Here is an 18,884-nt window from a genome sequence, read left to right as displayed (position 1 = left end):
TTGGAAAATCCTGAAGATGTTGACACATGTCAACAGTGGAGTACACGTTGGTTCCAGGTACAGAAAACATAAGTTGGGGAAAGATCTTCAGAGACTAAATCAACCGTCTCTGATAATTCTCATAGTTATAAAATAAAATACTTTGTTTTAATAGATTTTGCTGTAGGGGCTCTGGTATAGTCAGGAATTCTGGAATATTGTGTCCATGTGGAGAGGGTGGTGGGAAAGTTATCACCTGGCCAGGTCGAGGCTGAAGGTTGCCAAGGGGATGGGTGTCCTTGGTATGAGGCTGGGGCTGAGCATCACCCATGTCCTTACCTCCACATCATGGCACCCCACACAGTAGCTAGAAACTGCAGGAGAGCCCCTTCCCTCTGCACTGTGCCCCCAGCATGCTGCTCTGCTCATAGTGCAGGAGGAATGTGAAAGTGTTGCAGAAAAATCAGACTGGTGAGAAATCAAGCAGCACTCGGAGAGTTGGAGAACTCAGGTTTATTATGCCAGCAGTCCCAGAGGAGCTAGCACTCTGAAGATATGGGCCCCGAGCTTAGGGGTAACCTTACTTTTATAGGGCCGATCCGCGAAGTTACAGTTGACATGGGCCAATTGGCTCATGAGATTCTCAGACAGGAATTTAGACAATACATCTGTTATCAAGCAAAGGCAATACATCTGTTATCTAGACAGAACAAGCAAAGGGGAGGGTGAGTCTTCAGTTTATCTCAAGGTCACCCTGCCTTTCAGCCTATGTGGCAAACATGTCTACAGAAGTAGAACAAAGAGCTGTTTACAAAGTTAGCCATTTGAGTGGAAAATTCCTCTTCAAAAGGAATTCCCTTTATTACCATAGGGCAGGCACGAAGGATGAATTTGGAGCTGAGGCAATGAATTGATAACAGTCACGTGAAGTGGCCTTTCCCCTGCCAAATGCAGAATATGTTTTTCTTTATTTTATAATGTCCTCTTTTTTTTTTTTGATGTAAAATAGAAATCATCTCAAATTGATCATGTACAATTTCCACAGAGTAAATGACATGATACTAGCTTAGGTATTTTTACAGGATCATGAAATTTTGTAACTCAAGGGGTCTACCCAGACCCCTTGTTATTTCTATTTCTGTCATTTTAAAAGAAAAATAAGTTGCAGAAATAAGTTTAAGAGAATTCTTCGAGCTGCACCCTGTTCCATAGTTAATGGTGGGAGGGTCATCCACCCCTTACTCGTCTGTGTGAAAAGAACAATTTTTCAGTGTTCTGGATTTCTTTTTAATTTTTAACTGGGATATCAAAGGTGTCACCTGGAAGATTTGATGGGTTGTGAGCCAAATTCTTTGCTGGGTTTCGACCCAGAGGATATTTCACAACTGTCCTTACATTTTTCTTAAAAAGAGTTGAAAATAGAGGAATTCTCAAGTTGAAGAAGGAATGGTCATGAGAACATACATACAGATTAGCCAAACGCTCCCTCCCCACCCCCAGCCAATGGTGAACCTATTTTTAGAAGCAGGTGATCTTTTTCCAGAGTATTGTATCTTTCTCATAGAACAGTTTATGCAAACTTTAGACAGAAACGCTATTTTGTTGGAGAACAAAAGATTTCCCATGAGGCAGACCTCCTTTTGAATGTTTTAATAGTATTTAAATTACATTGGCTTCTAAAGCTTGTATTTTTTTCTCAAAAGCCAAAGTAATTCTTGCTGAAGATTAGAGAGAAACCCCTGATGTTCTTTACTAATTAGACAAACTTTGATATAAAAACAGTTACGAAAAACTTTAGGCCAAATGAGAAACATGTGAAAATAGAGAGTTCAAAATTTTAAAGGCTAGGCAGTAGTTTCTGGAAGCTCTTGGATTAGACTGGAGCCATTTCTTTTAACCCATCACAAATGGTCGCTTGTGCATGTGCTTGGAAATTTGTAATCTGAAAGTCATGATTATGAAAAATGAAGCTTGGTTTAAGTATTTTCTTCCTTGCAAATCAGCACGATAATATAGAGTTGAGTGATATTTGACCCTACTACTTTCGAATATGTTGGGGTTTCTGAATACGTTGCTCCTCTTCTCCCCACTGGTAGCCACAAGGGAAGTTGGATGCAGTGTGTCATTGACAACACGCCTGTCTGGCGGGGTACGTGATGGTGACCCCTGGATTAGCACATTCTTTCACTGAAAGGCAAATAGAACACCCACAACATTCAAGAATAGCAGCGAACTTGACAGCCAGCACCCACCACCCAGATCACTTTAGCGCTCAAAGGGCCTTTTCAAAAAAAAAAAACTTTCTTTTTTTACCAAAAACCCCTGCAACTTATAAATTTTTCTACTTTTACCCTGTAAGCCATAAAGCAGTCCTCACTGAGTTATATAGACCATGTGTCATTACGATTTACATATATATTTTTATACTGAAAAGTAGTTGGGTCAAATATCACTCAACTCGATATTATTGTGTCGATGATGGGATTTTGACTAAGATTAAAAATTTTTAATAAGGTAGAAAATCAGGTTCCCACTCCAGCTTCCTGTGTAATCATTGCCTGAAGCGTTTTCTCTCGTTAGAGAACCTGCTTCTTTTAAGAAATCTCCACTCCCCTTTGGGACACACAGCCACACATGCTTTCCTCTCCCTCCCCGAGACCCCGATGTCTCCTTGGCTTCTACTCTTGCCTTTCACTTCCTCTCCATGGTCTGGGGACACTTCCCGTTTCGAATGTTTGAGTTTCTCAGACGTAAAGACTCTTAAGGTTACATGCTATTTTTGCTGGGTGCAGTGCACCATTAATCACAAAAACTTTAAATACTGAATTTTTTCATGGTTATGTCACATGATTGATTTGCCACGTGATCACTGAGTTCTCTGATTCCTTAATAATTTTTGAAGGAAAAACATCTAAAGTTGGTCTGTCCATTCATCCATTTATTCCACAAATATGTATGGAATGCCTCTGGGTGTGTGAGTCATCCTCATAAGGCTTGCAACAGAGCAAGACAGATAGGTGTGTAACAAGGGATGGCTTTTGTGGTGAGAGCTTCCAAAAGGACACAACCTGCACAGAGACGCGTTTCCGAGCACTTCTCCCAGGCGGGTGCCTCATCTACTAACTCGCTCGGAGCTCACGGCAACTCAGTAAATTTCATCCCCGTCTTACAGATGAGGAAACTGAAGTACAAGAAGCTAAGTGACTTGCTCAAGGACACTCAGCTACTAAGTGGCAGAAGCAGGATTCTGCCCACACAGTAAGATTCCGGGCCCTCCAGTCTGCACTGGGGACTAATTAGTGACTTCTTCCATAGAATTTTTCTTCTGGAACCTCCTCCCCACCTCCTCGCCGCCGGTCCCCCTCCCCCTGTCATCCGTGCTTAGCTGTACTGGTGGAATTGGGGCAGAGAAAAGAGCAAACCATAGTGGGAATCAGGGTCTGTCAGGCACCGGCATGTCTGGGAAAGTGAACTCACAGATACTTGGGGGGCTTAGAGCCACTAGAAGCCCCTGTCCCTGAAGATAAGGTTGGCTGTCAGGAATAGTAAAAAGAAATTCTCTCTGAGTTCTGAAATAATTTGAGATATAAAGAAACTAACTGCTATGTCATCTGGTAGATGACATGGTGATTTTTTTTTTTCTTGAAGAGAAAGAATAAATGTTGGAACTATTGGTTCTCAAAGGAAGAAACAACCAATATGTTAGGAGTTTTAAGTCATGTCCAGCTGCTTAAATTTTCCTTTGTTATGAATTTTGCTTGGAATGGAACCAAATTTTAAGTTTCATATAACCGTATTTCCCACATATAAAAAGTATTTTTCTTCTAGCTATTTCCTTCACATGGCTGGGTCCTTTATGCCCTAATATGTTTACTCGGAATTTGTACTGGAAATTCCACTGGTTCTCTCTGGTTAGGTATTTAGAGAGATTGAGGGAGAGAGAGAAATAAAGAGAGAGAGACAGAGACAGAGAGAGACACAGAGAGACAGAGAGACAGAGAGAGAGAGAGGCTTTAAAGTGATAGGTGCTTGCAAACATCCACTCATTCATCTGGTTATTTTATGTTTATGAACCCCTAAAACATGCTTGGCACTGTGCTACTCGCTGGAATTAAAGAAATGAATAAAACCCTGCCCCTCAAGGAACTCCCATGTTTTATTTTCTTTTTCATTTCATTTTCTTTTTTTTTTTCTTTTGGCTTCTGTTAAGGAAGAATTTTGAATAGGGGCCTCATTAGCAGTCAGTCTCCTTTCTGAGATTCATGTAAAAAGTATTACTGTTTGCAAGAGCAGCACCTCCATGGGGTGTCAGAATAATTCAGATCCTTGTGCAGTTCTGAGCAGGAGGGCAGGGAGCTTTGAATGTGAAGTAAATACCTTGAGTCTCAGCTTACTTCCTGCTGTGTGTGTTCAGGCAGGACCTTCACTTTCTAAGAGACTCCAGCCCCTATGTCTCCAAGATCCTCAGGGGTAGCATACCAGAGAATGTGCAGGTTCTCTGACCTTTGTCATTCTCTGCAGTAATGAGTGAAGCAGTATACAAATATGAGGAAGCAGTGTTGCTAATCGTGTTGATTAGTATTATCATTTTTTTCTCTTTTAGTGATGAGCTGAGGAGTTACCTTTTCTTGAACTAACTTGAACAAGCCCTTGAAAATATTAAGATCCGATGATTTTTTTCCTATCAATTGTATACACTCAAGTAGAAAAGAAAACATAATAGCAATATATATTTTATGTTCTAGATTCATATTTTTCCCATTAAGATACATAATCTCCAAAATTATATGCATATCACCCTCCAATGTATAAACATCACATAAAAAATTGATCGTTTCCTGGAGGAATCTGTACTTGAGTTGGGAAAACATAATGGTACCCTGACAACAATAAGAAAATGCCTGTTAACTTGAAAGTGCATGTGATGGGGCTTTAGAAAGGAAAGACATCTCAGCCCAATTTCATGGGACTGGAGTCTGGGATGCAGGGTGGCTGGAGGAGGGCGGGCCCCTTGCTAGAGGAGAAAGCCTGTTGAAAGCAAATGTGAAACATTGATGATGGTATTTATGTGACAGTAGAGGGGACTGCTACATATGTATTTTTTTAATTTTAAAGAGTTATTTGTATGCCTTTTTATTCTCGTGACTGTAAAAATAACATGTTCACATTTTTAAATTCAGAAAATCAGAGATGTATAAATATAAAAATAATGTCTCAATTTTCACTTCAGAAGTAAGTACCTTTAACATTAGGGTGAAAATTCTTCCAAATATATATTTTTTTAATTTTTATATTTTTATTTTTGTTCAATTATAGTTGACATACAATATTATATCAATTTTAGATATACAACACAGTGACTAGTCATTTACATAACTTGCAAAGTGATCACCTCAATAAATCCAGTACCCAACTGAAACCATACATAGTTATTACACTACTCCTAACTATATTCCCCATGCTTATAACTATTTGGAAACTACCCATTTATACCCCTTAATCCCCTCCCCGCTTTATCTATCACCCCAACCACACCAGTCCAGCAACCATCAAAATGTTCTTTATATCTATGAGCTTGTTTCCATTTTGTTTGTTCATTTATCCTGTCCTCTAGATTCCACATATAAGTGAAATCATGTGACATTGTTCCTCTGTTTGACTTACTCCATTCAGCACACACCCTCTAAGTCCATCCATGTTGTTGCAGATAGCAAGATTTTATTCTTTTTATGGCCAAGTAATACTCCATTGTATATATGTACCCATCTCTTCTTTATCCATTCATCCACTGATAGACACCCAGGATGCCTCCATAGCTTGGCTATTGTAAATAATGCTGCAATGAATGTACGGATTCTTATGTATCTTCAAAGTAGTGTTTCAGTATTCTACGGATAAGTACCTGGAAGTGGGACAACCAGGTCTTTCTTTGTCTCTTGTTATAGCCTTTGTTTTAAAGTCTATTTATAAGTATTGCTACCCCAGCTTTTTAAAAATTTCCATTTTCATGCAATACATTTTTCCATCCCTTTAATTTCAGACTGTATATGTCTGTCAATCTGAACCAAGTCTTTTAGGCAGCATATGTAAGGGTTTTGTTTTCTTATCCATTCAGCCACCCTATGTCTTTGGATTGGAACATTTAATATATTTACATGTAAACTAATTGTTGCTAGATATGTAGTTATTGGTGTTTTATTATTCATATTTTTCATTTTTTTTCTTCTTCAGGAAGTCTCTCTAACATTTCTTATAATACTGGTTTGGCAGAAATAAACTCTTTTAGCTTTTTTTTTTTTTTTTTTTTGTCTGGGAAGCTCTTTATCTGTCATTCAATTTTAAATGTTAGTCTTGCTGGGTAGAGTAATCTTGGTTGTAGGTCCTGGCTTTTCATCACTTTGACTATTTCTTGCCAATCCCCCTGGCTTGCCAAGTTTCTGTAGAGGAATCAGCTGATGGTTTTCGGGGAGCTCCCTTATAGATAACTGCCTTTCTCTCACTGCTTTTATGATTCTCTCTTTGTCTTTAAACTTTGACATTTTAATTATGATGTGTCTTGGTGTGGGCCTGTTTGGGTTCATCTTGTTTGGGACTGTTTGTGCTTCTGGGTTTATATGTCTATTTTCTGCATCACGTTAGAGAAGTTTTCTATCATTTATTTAAATAGATTTTTAGTTCCTTGCTCTCTCTCTTCTCCTCCTGGTACCCCATGATGCTAATGTTGTTGTCCCAGAGGCCCCTTAAATTATTCTCATATTTTTGGATTTTTTTTTCTTTTTGCTGTTCTTATTGAGTGTTTTCTGCTACTTTATTTTCCAAATCTCTAATTTGATTCTCTACTTCATCTAATTTACTGTTGATTCTTCTACTGTATTCTTTATTTCAGTTATCATATTGTTCATTTCTGACTGGTCCTTTTTTATGTTTTCTGTCTCTTTGTTGAAGTTGTCACTGAGATCATTGAACATCCTTATAACTAGTGTTTAGAATTCTGTGTCTGGTAGATTTCTTGCCTCTATTTTGATTACTTTTTTTCTGGATCTTTGTTCCAATCTTTAACTGGGACATATTTCTTTGTTTCCTCATTTTGCCTGCCTCCCTGTGTTCGTTTCTATTTATTAGGTAGATCTGCTACATCTCCTACTCTTGGTAGAGTGGCCTTTTGTGGTAGGTGTATTTTTGTTTTTTTTTGTTTTTTTTTGTGGTCCAGTGGCACCGTCTCCATGGTCACCTGAGCAAGGCGCTCCAGTTGTGTTGCTGCAGAAAAAAATCAGACTGGCGAAAAACCAAGCACCACTCGGAGAGTTGGAGAACTCAGATTTATTATGCTGGCAGTGCCAGAAGAGGTAGTGCTCTGAAGATCTGGGCCCTGAGCTCAGGGATAATCTTACTTTTATAGGTCTTAACAAGCAAAGGTGATACATCTGTTACCTAGACAGAACAAACAAAGGGGATACATCTGTTATCTAGACAGAACAAGCAAAGAGGAGGGCGAGTCTTCAGTTTATCTCAAGGTCACCCTGCCCTTTAGCCTATGCAGCAAGCATGTCTACAGAAGCAGAACAAAGAGCTGATTACAAGGTTAGCCATTTAAGTGGAAAATTCCTCTTCAGTGTCCCTTGGGTGTTGTGTGTGCCCTCTTGTTGTAGTTGAGCCTTGATTGCTATTGCCATATCAGTGGGTGGGACTGACCCTCAGGCTGACTGGCTGTGAGGACTGATGGTGACTAGAGCGAATAAGCTGTAGTGTGGAGGCTGAGCCCATGGAGTGGGATTCACTGTAGTGGGGGCTCTAGTGCCTCTTAAGTCCACACTTTGAGTGTGTTGTTTGTGTAGCTAATTTTGGGCAGTGCTCTGATGTGGTGTGAAGCAGGCCACTAGGTGTGTTGATTCTTGGACCACTTGGTAGAGGCTCTGGTGGAGGACCAGGTCAGATGCTGCTTGTTTCTGGCCCAGGACCATGTGGTAGCAGCCGCATAGTGACCCATGGTTGGTAGTTGCCTGTGCTGTTCTTGGAGGTGTCCGAGAGAGGCTATGCTGTGAACTTAGACCAATTGCCAGTAGTGCCAGGGACCACTTAGCAAGGAGTATAGGGGATGCCAAGGTCAGTCCTGCCTGTTTGAGGATTTGAATTTTCAAGAGATTTTAGGAAAGTCCACAGCATGAGCTGAGGCTGGAGGCTTGTGAGGAACAGCATCTAAAAGAAGTTTGGGCTGGTGCTTGGGCTGGGTGGGGCAGGGTCTCAGGGAACCACCTGGGTAGGGTGAGTGGTGTATCCAGGTTGATGGAGACTCAGATATGGCTCCTGCAGGCCAGGTGGGGAAGGCAAAGGAACAATGGCTTCTACCAGCACTTCTGTCTGGGAGGAAACCACCCCTCCAGCCCTTTCCCCAAAGCCCAACAAATCAATTCCTCCCCTTATGTCGCTGGTAACTTTTGAGCAGCTGCCCCAGTACTGGAGCTCAGAGCAAGTGAGTCCATCAGCATTAAGTCTGCGCAGAGGCCCTTTATGAGGAATTCCTGGTACTCCAACAGGAATCTCGCTCAGCCACATTCTCTGCTGGTTTTCACAAGCAGGAGTTGTGCGGACTTCTTTTTCTGGCACTAGAACCCTGGGCTGCGGAGCCTGGTGTGGATCAGGAACCCCTCGCTCCTCCAGGGGGGCCTCTGCAGTGGAGATATTTCTCCTGATTTTTAACTGCCACACGTGGGTGTGGGGCCAGTCCGTTCCACATCTCCGTCCCTCCTACCAGTCTCGAGGTGACCCATTCTGTTATGTCCTTCATTATAGGAAGTCTGTTCAGCTTGACCTCAGACGATTCTCACTGATGGCTGTTCTGTAGGTTGGTTATAATTCTGATGTGGTTGTGAAAGGAGATGGAGCACAGTGTTTACCTACTGCACCATGTTGACTAGAACTCTTCTCCCAGGTGTTTTCATATATGTACATACACACAGCACTTAAAATATTTTTCTATTTGTCTTGATTTGTAAGTTCTAATGTAAAATTTTATAATTTTTTATATATTTAAACTTCTTTGATAATGTAAATGAAATTTTAAAATTCTAATTTCTAGCCGATTATTGATTTTTCAGAGAAAAGTTACTTATTTATCTTTTGTCTAGACACCTTGTCTTTTTTAATTTAAGAGTGCTTTTGCTATACTTCGTTTGGTTTTTCAGATATAATGTTCAAACCACCAGCAAAGGAGAGAATGTTCTCTTCATTATTTATAGATTTTTCATTTTTAATTTAGCTTTTTGAATCATTAAATGATAGTGAATAATTACTGCCTATTCCATAATTACAATGGAAATAGATTTACACCATTAAAATGGAATTTGTTTGGCGTTTTGGTAAATAGTCCATATTATATTGAAGTATTTTCATTTATGTATCTTTTTAATTTATACACCCATCCCTCAATTTATGTGAATTATCCATTCCACACATCTTTTTTTTTATATATGTGGAAGAAAATCGTGTAAAAAGAGTCCACCAGTATGAAAAAAAATACTAAAGAAATAGGCCAATATAAGTCATAAAAATATTTATTTCACACATTTTCACAAAAAAATGCTAGTAAAAATTCAGAAAAAATAAATTTTATTCGCTGTCGGTAACTTTAATCTAAAGCAATCAACCTTCTCTTTTTAATTGGCACAAAGTCTTCATTGCTCAAAATATTTGGAAGTACCACTTCAGTTTAATTATTTATGTTTACATTTTTGGATGACATTTTTCCAACCCCATCTTTTGCTAAGTTTTCATAAATTCTTCCATATTCATTGCAAGCTTTTAAAAAAATCTTTGAAATTTTAAGACTTGGTGGATGTTTGTATCAATATCCGAAATTGTAGTTTCCTGTTTTATGGCCACTTGAAGAGCTTTGTAAATAATTTCTGCAGTGAATTAAACTGGCTCCAGGTCACTGCATATTTATTGGCAGGATGGGCTTCATATATTAAGTGAATTAATTCATTATCAGTTAATTTACAATCAACCAGTAATTCATTAATATTGTCTGTATTCAAATTGTCAGAATCTTGTTCTTGAAATTTATTTAATAAATTAATAATGCCAATTAATCCCTCTTCAGTTGCAGGAACCATATGCCCTGGTACAACCAATTCTGGCCGTACTGCTTTCCAGCAAGCATTTAAAGCTGACAGCTTTATATCACTCAAAACTAACGCAGTATTCTTGATACAACTGAAAATTGTGTATTTAGTCCAGGCTTTTGTAACTGTAAGTGATTCATTATATTCAAGTTTATTAAAAATATCATTAAAACTCTGTTTAATATAATTCATCTTAAAGGTGGAAATAATGCCTTGATGTAAAGATTGGATCAAGGGTGTTGTATTTGGTGGCAAATACACAACTTCTATATTTGGATGTTCTAAATGGTGTGGATGACCAGGTACATCATCTAAAAGTGAAAGTATTTTAAAAGGAAGACATTTTTCCTTAATATAATTTTCAGCTTCTACAGCAAAGCATTTGTAAAACCAATCCTAAAAAACATCAATAGTCATCTATGCTTTTTGATTTGCCATCCAACAAATGGGAAGATCATGAATAATTGTGTGTTAGTAAGTATTAATTCTTTGTTTGTTGCTGAGTTAAACTATTGTTTTTTTAGAAAGAGTAAATGCTAATAATGGAAATGAAAAGGAAAGAACCGTGTAAAATGAAACTGTGTAAGATGAAACTGTAAAAAAGGTGTGTAAATGGGGAAAATATTTACCACGTATTAAAGAAACTCACATAAAAAATGCTGCATAAATCGAGGATGGGTATATATTGATAAAGTAAGACTTAAAAATAAAAATCAAAAACTACCACAATGCTTGTATTAAAGAAAGGAGCTCCCTGACCTATGTCAACCTACTTCCAATTCTTAATTCTAAGAGATAGCTGTTTTATTTTTTTTTTTACCTTTAGCTGTTTCTTCTGGTATTACTTTTTTTTTAATGTAACCTATTTATATTGGTATTTATTGATTTTTTGTTTCAAATCTTAACTTTATTTACTGTTGTGGAATATGAAGCATTCTCTCTTTCCTGTTATTCCTTCTCTCTGCCACTCCAACCCACTACAAACATATACTTTATCTCTCTTGATTTTCCCCATATAGGCCTATCATCTTTTTTATTTTTTATTTTTGGTTAAATCATTTTTTACTGTTTACACTGAGTATTATTAACAACTGACCTATGTACAGTGATTATATTTTCTCTCGTACAACCATTTTTTGTCTTTTAGTTAAAGATTCTACGTATATCCTATTAAATCATCTCAAAACACTACAGCATATAACCTTATTAACATAGTCTGACACATCAGTGTATCCATCTTATTTGTTTTTTCTTGGAGATCCTTCCTGGATGCCTCCTCCATCCTCCATTCTGGGCACTGTCCCACAAGCTCTCCGAGCTGTTGCACAGGGAGTTGTCCTCACCATCATGCGCGGTGTTCAGTTTGCTTCTGTTTTATGTTAGGTCTTGTACATTTTTTCCTCCTCATTGTGGTGGAGCCCATTCGCTAGTAATTTCCTGACGTATTAAGACTTTTCACATCTGGAAATGTGTTTATTTTATCCTCAGTCTTTGTTAGATATACAAACTTATTTCCCTTGAGACTATTTTCTAGTTTTCATTGTTACTGTTAAAATATCTGGTGTAATTCAGATTTACTACTAATCTTTATATGTTATCATTCTTCTATGTTTGTTTCCTCTCTGAAAGCTCTTAAAATCTTGTTTATTTCCGGTGCTCTGAAAGTTATGATATATGTGTGGGCCTTTTTAAATTTCTTACCCAGGAATTGGTAGGGTTTTATAATTTAGAAACTTATGTCCTTTAGTTCTTGGAAATTTTGCTTTATAATTTATTTTATAATTTCTTCCCCTCTGATTTTGGTTCTCTCTACAACTGCCATAATTGAATTTTAATATCTTGATCAAATCCTCTAATTTCATTTGTTTTTTGCTTACATTTACCATTTTTCCCCTACTTTTAGAGGGGTCCTTTTTGCTTCCTTTGAAACTTGGGATATTAGCTCTGCAGATATATTCTTCATGCAACTTTTCTTTATGTTTACTCTTTGTTGTAAGTTACTACATTTGAACTTCTAGATCACTATTTCAGTTTTAAGCACTACCTATATTAAATTGCTTTGACCGAATTTGTATTTTGGATCTTTTTAATTTCTAAGAATATATTCTTGTTTTTAGATTATTCTTTTGAAATATTGTCTTGAATGTCCTTAAGAATTCCTTTTCTTAAGGAATTTCTTCCATTCGACCTGCCTCAGTGGTAGCCATATGCCTTTTCTACTTAATGGGCCTCCTCTAAGCTGTTGACATGTGTTACATGAAGTGTCATGTTAATGTAAGCAAGCTTGTTACCTCAGAAGCCTGCAGAAAGAGCTGCGGAGTCTTCTGGCACTACTGGGACAGCAAATGGTAAGGTAAATAGAGTGACATGGGCTTTGCCAAGAAACCAAACCTCCTCCAAAGCTACTTGGTCCCCATGCTGCTTGGCATGTCCACAGAGCTGGGCTCTGACATGTCACCTCCTTCCAGGGAGCACTGGCACCAAAACAGAAGCCTCAGGCATGCTCCTCATTCCCCACTCCCAATCTTGGTGGCCACATGAACAGTTATGTCACCCCGACAGGGGGCGGTAAGAGAGAGGAAGTCATAAGCATGTCCTCTGGCTACTAACCTCCAAGACGTTATCATATTTTAGTTTAACTGAGAAGCTGCTACAAACCGTGTTTTTGCCGATGTGTTTTGAGCGTGAAATTTTTTCTTTTTAAGCGTAATTGAGAAAACATTATTTAAGCAAATTTTATTTTTAGGCATAATTTTTAAGCCTAATGGTTCCTTAAGTCAGGATAGTTTAACTGTTGGTCTATGAGGCAATAATCAAAGTACAGTTTTTCTCTAGAAGCAGCATATTCTAATCATAAGAAAAATATGTGGGAAAGAAAAGACAATTCCTAGAAGCTGCCCTTCTAAACCCATAGACTAAAAGCACAGTATCAAAGGCAACCTGTGAAAAGTTCACAATACTTTTGAAAATATTTGAATAGATATGTTAAAACTAAAACTGAAACATGTCCTTAAGATTCATTATTTCTACAACTGGAATGTGAAATTAATTATTTAAAAATTTTTCTGAATATCACTCACTGAATTATTTCAAAGCACGGCTATGTCATGACAGATTATTTTACCCTTCAGTGTTCCCTTTAACCTTCAAATCGATGGTTTCCAAAATGTTGTTAGTTAAATTGATTAAATTGTACTGATTTTATTATAGCTCCAAAGAATGGGCTAACTATGACCTTTTCATTGCTCACACAAATTAATATATTCAGAAGAGGAAGCACTTGATTGATAACATAGATTCCTGCTGCAAACTTTGCTTCAGGAAAGATCTGAAAGCCTTTCTGGAAATATATAATTATTGACGCTGACACATTTTCTTTTGACACACACTTGAGGCTCATTAATAATCTGTTCAAAAGCTGATGATAAACTTTTTTTTTTAAAACAATGCTATTAGAGATGCATATGCATGTGATAAAATACTTAAAAACAAAATAATGGTAAACACTAAATTCAGGATTGTGGCCGCACCAGAGGAAAGTGGTAGGAGTATGGGCTCAAGCATGAACACACAAATAACTTTAATGCAGGATTTCTCACCCTTGAGACTTTTAGTATTTGAGCAGGATACATCCTTCTTGTGGGGGCTGTTCTCTGTATTATCAGCATCCCTGAACTCCACCCACTGGATGCTAATTAGCACTCGTCTCCCAAGTTGTGACAACCAAAAATGTCTGCAGATATAGCCCATGTTCCCTTGGAGCAGAATTTCTACTGATTGAGAAGCACTGCTTTAATCTGATTGGGTTCTAGTTTTTAATAAGGTGGAAGGTTCATAGGTGTCCGTCCGTTTGTGTATGGTGCTTCCAAATTCACTTATAATTTACCATATGTTCTCTTGAATCTATAAACGTTAGATCATGAAATTTATTAAAGCTGCTGACAATATGCTTACAAAAGGCCACTTTCTAGAAATAAACTTGGAGGTGGAATTTGATTGTCATCTTGATGATCCACGGGGAATATGGAACTTTATTTTCCACTCTTTAACCACAATGTACTAGCATGTTTCCTTTTGTGTCATTATGATGAGTATTTTGACAGGGTGTTTATTTTAAATCTTCAAAATTTGAAACACTTAATTATGCAACTTGTGCAAATGGCTTTTTGCTAAAAGCTGCGTGATTTTTCAGGCTAGAACTGGATATTTTTAGTCACATATTTAAAAAATACATATATATATAAAGGTTGTAGAACTTGTAGAATTATTTGTGCACAAAACAAAGTGCAATATTATATGATTAATACCATAAAAGTAACAGTAAAGAAACAGAACCCCTCCAAAACCAGCTTAAATAACAAGTAATTTATTTTGAAGGTTTAGAGGAACTCAAGGTACAAAGTGGGGCTGGTCTGAGGGGATAGGACAGTCAGGAACTCAATCCCACTACTGTCTCCCTCTCCACTTTACTCTCTTGGAGGACATTGTTTTTTATCTCTTCTTCTATATCTCGTTCTCTCTCTCCCTCTCTCTCTCTCTCTCTCTCTCTCTCTCTCTTTCTCTCTCTCTTTCTGACAGCCATGGCAAACTGCATGTGTGTAATAGCCTTCAGAACAGCTTCTTTTAATTATCTTACTTTATGACTCACTATTGAAGTCTCAAAAGAGGGAATTTTATTGGCTCAGCTTAGGTCAGGTGTCTTCATTTAGCCTATCACCTGTGGCCAAATAGAGACTAAATAGAGTCACATGATACCTAGACCGGCCCACTCTGCATCATGTGATGCATCTTGCACTCTAAGAAGAGGGTGTTGGCCTGGGAGTAACGGTGAACATCTAAACAACATGTAACATCAACTAACAAAAATATCCTGTGAAGATTTTGTTTCTCTCCTGAGAAAGACAGAAAGAGAACAGCTACATCTGGATTATATAAATCTGAGCATAGGTAGAATTAAACACTTCTTATCTACACCGGAATTAAACATAATTTCTTCCACCAATTGTCTTTTATGTTGCTCATTCCCCACCCCCCGAGTTCTCTTCTTTATGTGTAAGTGTAGGTGAATGTCCCAATGCTAGCCTTCGGAATCTCTAGTGTTCCATTCTGAGAACATTAGTTTCCTATTAATCTAGAGAGAACAACACATTTCTGGAGCTTCAAAATGGAAATGATAAATAATTCTTTAGCAATTTTAGATGATGAATTAACTACCATTTAACAAATACCTGATGTTATTTGCGAATCTGTTTCTGATCAAAATATGAATACAGTCATAAGCTACTTACATTCTGAGAAATGAGTCGTCAGGTGATTTCGTCATTGTGTGAACATCATAGAGCACACTTACACAGACCTAGATGGCATAGCTAACTAAAGGCCTAGGCTATATGGTTTAGCCCAGGGGTCCCTAACCCCCTGGGCCACGGACTGGTACCGGTCTGTGGCCTGTCAGGAACCGGGCCGCACATAAGGAATTGAGTGATGGGTGAGCAAGCCAAGCTTCATCTGTATTTGCAGCTGCTCCCCAGAACTAGCATCACGCCTCAGCTTCACCTCAGATCATCAGGCATTAGAGTCTCATAGAAGTACCTGTCCCTGGGACCAGAAAAGTTGGGAACCACTGGCCTAACCTATTGCTCCTAGACTATAAATCTGTACAGCATGTTACTGTACAAAGCACGAGATTAAGTCAAACACTAGAAAAAATAATGCAATAGAGATGTGACGAGCAGGCGATGTATGAGGTTGCTGTCAGCCTTATGTGTCATACCATTTGCAGCAAACCTTTTTTTGTCAAAAAAGTACGTTCAAAAATAATGATAAAAAGCATAGTAGAGTAAATACATAATCCAATGACATGGTGGTTGATCACCATCAAGTGTTATGTACCATACATAATTGTATGTGCTATACTTTTATACGGATGGCAGTGCAGTAGGCTTGTTTACACCAGCATCACCGCACACACGTGAATGATGCCTTGTGCTAGGGTGTTAGGACATCACTAAGCGATACAATTTTTCAGCTTTGGCTGCCATTGTATATGTGGTCCATTGTTGATGGAAATGTCATTATGGCACATGACTACACAGGGATTTTTAGGCAGATGATAAGCAGAATCACAAACATAGTCACATCCTAAAAATTGTATAATAGGTACAGATGGAAGGATAATTTCCACAGGTCTGCATTATAGGAAAGTGGGGATGACTGTGAGCTCCACCTTGTACTATCATCCACATCTGCATAGCACATAGCACAATGAGGTATTGTGAAATCTGACTATAAGGCAAACATTAGGGTTCCTGAAAAAGAACAATGCTATAGCTGAGATAGTCATTAATTCCACTAAACAGATATGGGACAGATGGTAGCAAGTTTAATGCTAGAAAGTCTTCCTAGAGGAAAGCTCTAGAGAATACATACTCATTTAAAAATGAATGTATATGCAGTCAACTTGATTCTCCAAGATCGTAGCATTAATTTCCAATTCGTTGTGGCATGATACTTTTTTCTTTGAACAATTTTTAATCAATAAATAAATTTTTAATTAACATTTTCATTTTCTATGTTAAATTTCAATGGACTATTTTCTTCATTGAATTATGTATGCACAAAATAAAGTACAATATTACCTGGTTAATACAATATGAATAACTTAGTAAACAAACAGATCCCCTCTGAAACTAAGGGCATTCTCTATTAAATTTCAACAGAGCATCTCTATTAAAGCTTAAAGCTGCTGTAATAAGTACTTTAGAATTTCCTGATTTTTAACGTTTTACTTCTCAAGAAGGATGTAAAACACAAAGATTACCCACAGCACTTTATCCTGATTAGTGAAAGCAATTAGGACCTGACTAACCACCAGTACTTCAACATTTGTAGCTATTTTAAAAATCTCATTAAGTCTTCCTAGATATCATGAACGTATTTTATAAAGCAATTATAGAAACAAGTACATACTTTGATGATCACTTTGGCATCTGAAAACATTAGTTTGAATTGCTAATAATTATATGAACTATCAGTTAAACGAGTAGATGATCAGGCTGAAACGGGGGCCTGCAGAGATCCGGGACTAACACCACCACCACCAGCCTCGCACAGCCAGCAGCCGGTGGTCCTGCTGTGTCATTGTCTCTGTGATGTACATCTCTCAGCTGGCAAGTGGCTCATGGGCTGCAAACAGAGGCTGGCCCATTATTTCCTGTTAAAAATAAAATCTAGAAAAATGAAAATTGGTTAATCCAACCTAATACATTTTCAAACCTGTTGAACAAATGTATTCCTATGAATCAAGCCAGCTTTTAAAGATATTCTTGTAATCCTATAAGTCTACAATATTTAATATTTATATTAAAATGTATGTGACCAACTTTGCCAATTAAAATTCTAGCAGAATACTGTGAAATAAAATTAGATCGTGCACATAATATTACTGTGGCAATAAGTGGCACATTAAAGACTCTAATTAAGTGTGTATTATAGTCAGAAAACATTCGATTTTAACCATTTCTTTCTAATACCTATTTTAAAAAGTAAGATGAGGATACTCTCTATAAACAGTCAACAAAGATATTTTAAAAGTGCCTGTAAAATACATGTGGCTTGATCTCTGCACACAGCTTCGCTGACCTGGGCAGAACTGGGAAGCCATTCTCTGGTTTTGATGCTCTTGGTCTTCATTTGGGGTTCCCTGATACAGTGATGAGGATTCCCCTCTTTGACTTTTCAGGTATTTGGTGCCTCTCTGCTGTCTGAACAGCAGAGATGGAGCAGATCCTGATCTTTTTAAATATTACTCTTTATTTAGTATGCCTGAATTTTAATCAGCCACTTTAGGTCTTTTGTCCCTAATTTCTCATTGCACAGCATCTGTCGTATGTTAGACATTCAATAAAGGTTTGCTGAAGGAAAAAGTTATTTAAAAATTATTATAAAATAATTTTAGGCCTCAATAAGTAACTGTAGAGGCTCTGGATGGAGGTCACAGGTGGACCACACAAAGCCTGTGGTCCCTGAAATCACACTCTTTAAGCTAAGCTGCCAAGCAAATTAAAATAGTACTTTAAGGGTGATAGATGTGCAGTGTGGGATGGAGGAGTAAAAAGAGTGGCCCCGGTGCAGCCTTTTAGATGGGCTCAGTGGTCCCTCAGGTAGGCAGCGGGGCTGGGGCTGCCGGAGAGAATGACGGGAAGCCTAAGAACTAGTAAACAGTCCAGTGCAAGGTAGCGACTGGCACTGTCCCAGGCCAGGAGGTGAAGGCCAGCCGTTGGCACGGAGGTTTCAGTTGTTTCTGGGGGAGGGCAGGGGCGGGGCCTGGCCGGAGGTGCGCGTTGAAGGTGGAATCCGAGGCAGAGGTTACCTTCGTTCTGTTTCATCCAGAGACGAGAGAAGATGCTTCCTCCGGTGCTTCCAGTCTAGTGCTGTTGGAGGGCAGGGCCGGTTAAAGTAGCCTGGATCACTGTTATAGGTTGAATTGTGTCCCTCAGAAAGACATACTGAAGGCCTAACCCCCAGTACCTCCGAATGTGACCTTATTTGGAAATAGAGGTGCTGCAAACATAATTAGGGTGAGGTCACACTATAGTGTGGTGGGCCCTTAATCCAACATGGCTAGTGTCCCCCATAAGAAGAGGACAAAACAGAGATACATAGGGAGAAGGGGTCATGTGACAACGAAGGTGGAGATTGGAGTGATGCAGCCGCAAGCCGAGAAATGCCAAAGATTGATGGCCACCACCGGAAGCTAAGCGGCAAGGAGAGAGTCTCCCTACA

The 18,884-nt window shown here is 38.3% G+C and overlaps 1 protein-coding gene across 7 annotated transcripts in view; it reads left to right on the top strand.

The window, feature by feature from the left end:
- Positions 1-18,884, top strand: part of PLD5 (phospholipase D family member 5) — a 355,949-nt gene that overhangs the window by 245,521 nt on the left and 91,544 nt on the right. The window contains exon 1 of one of the 7 annotated variants that reach the window (XM_039883222.1): positions 2,994-3,237. The exons of 5 other annotated variants lie outside the window; for them this stretch is intronic. The gene's annotated coding sequence lies outside the window, so the exon portion shown is untranslated. Of the gene's footprint in view, positions 1-2,993; positions 3,238-18,884 lie in introns of those variants that run through there. One more of the 7 variants, XM_039883224.1, reaches the window with a different exon arrangement.

This window comes from Pteropus medius, unplaced genomic scaffold (assembly GCF_902729225.1).
Source record: "Pteropus medius unplaced genomic scaffold, Ma_sr-lr_union100, whole genome shotgun sequence".
Classification (NCBI taxonomy): Eukaryota; Metazoa; Chordata; class Mammalia; order Chiroptera; family Pteropodidae; genus Pteropus; species Pteropus medius.
Note: the sequence above shows the minus strand (reverse complement) of the source record. Positions and strands in the feature narration are given on the sequence as shown.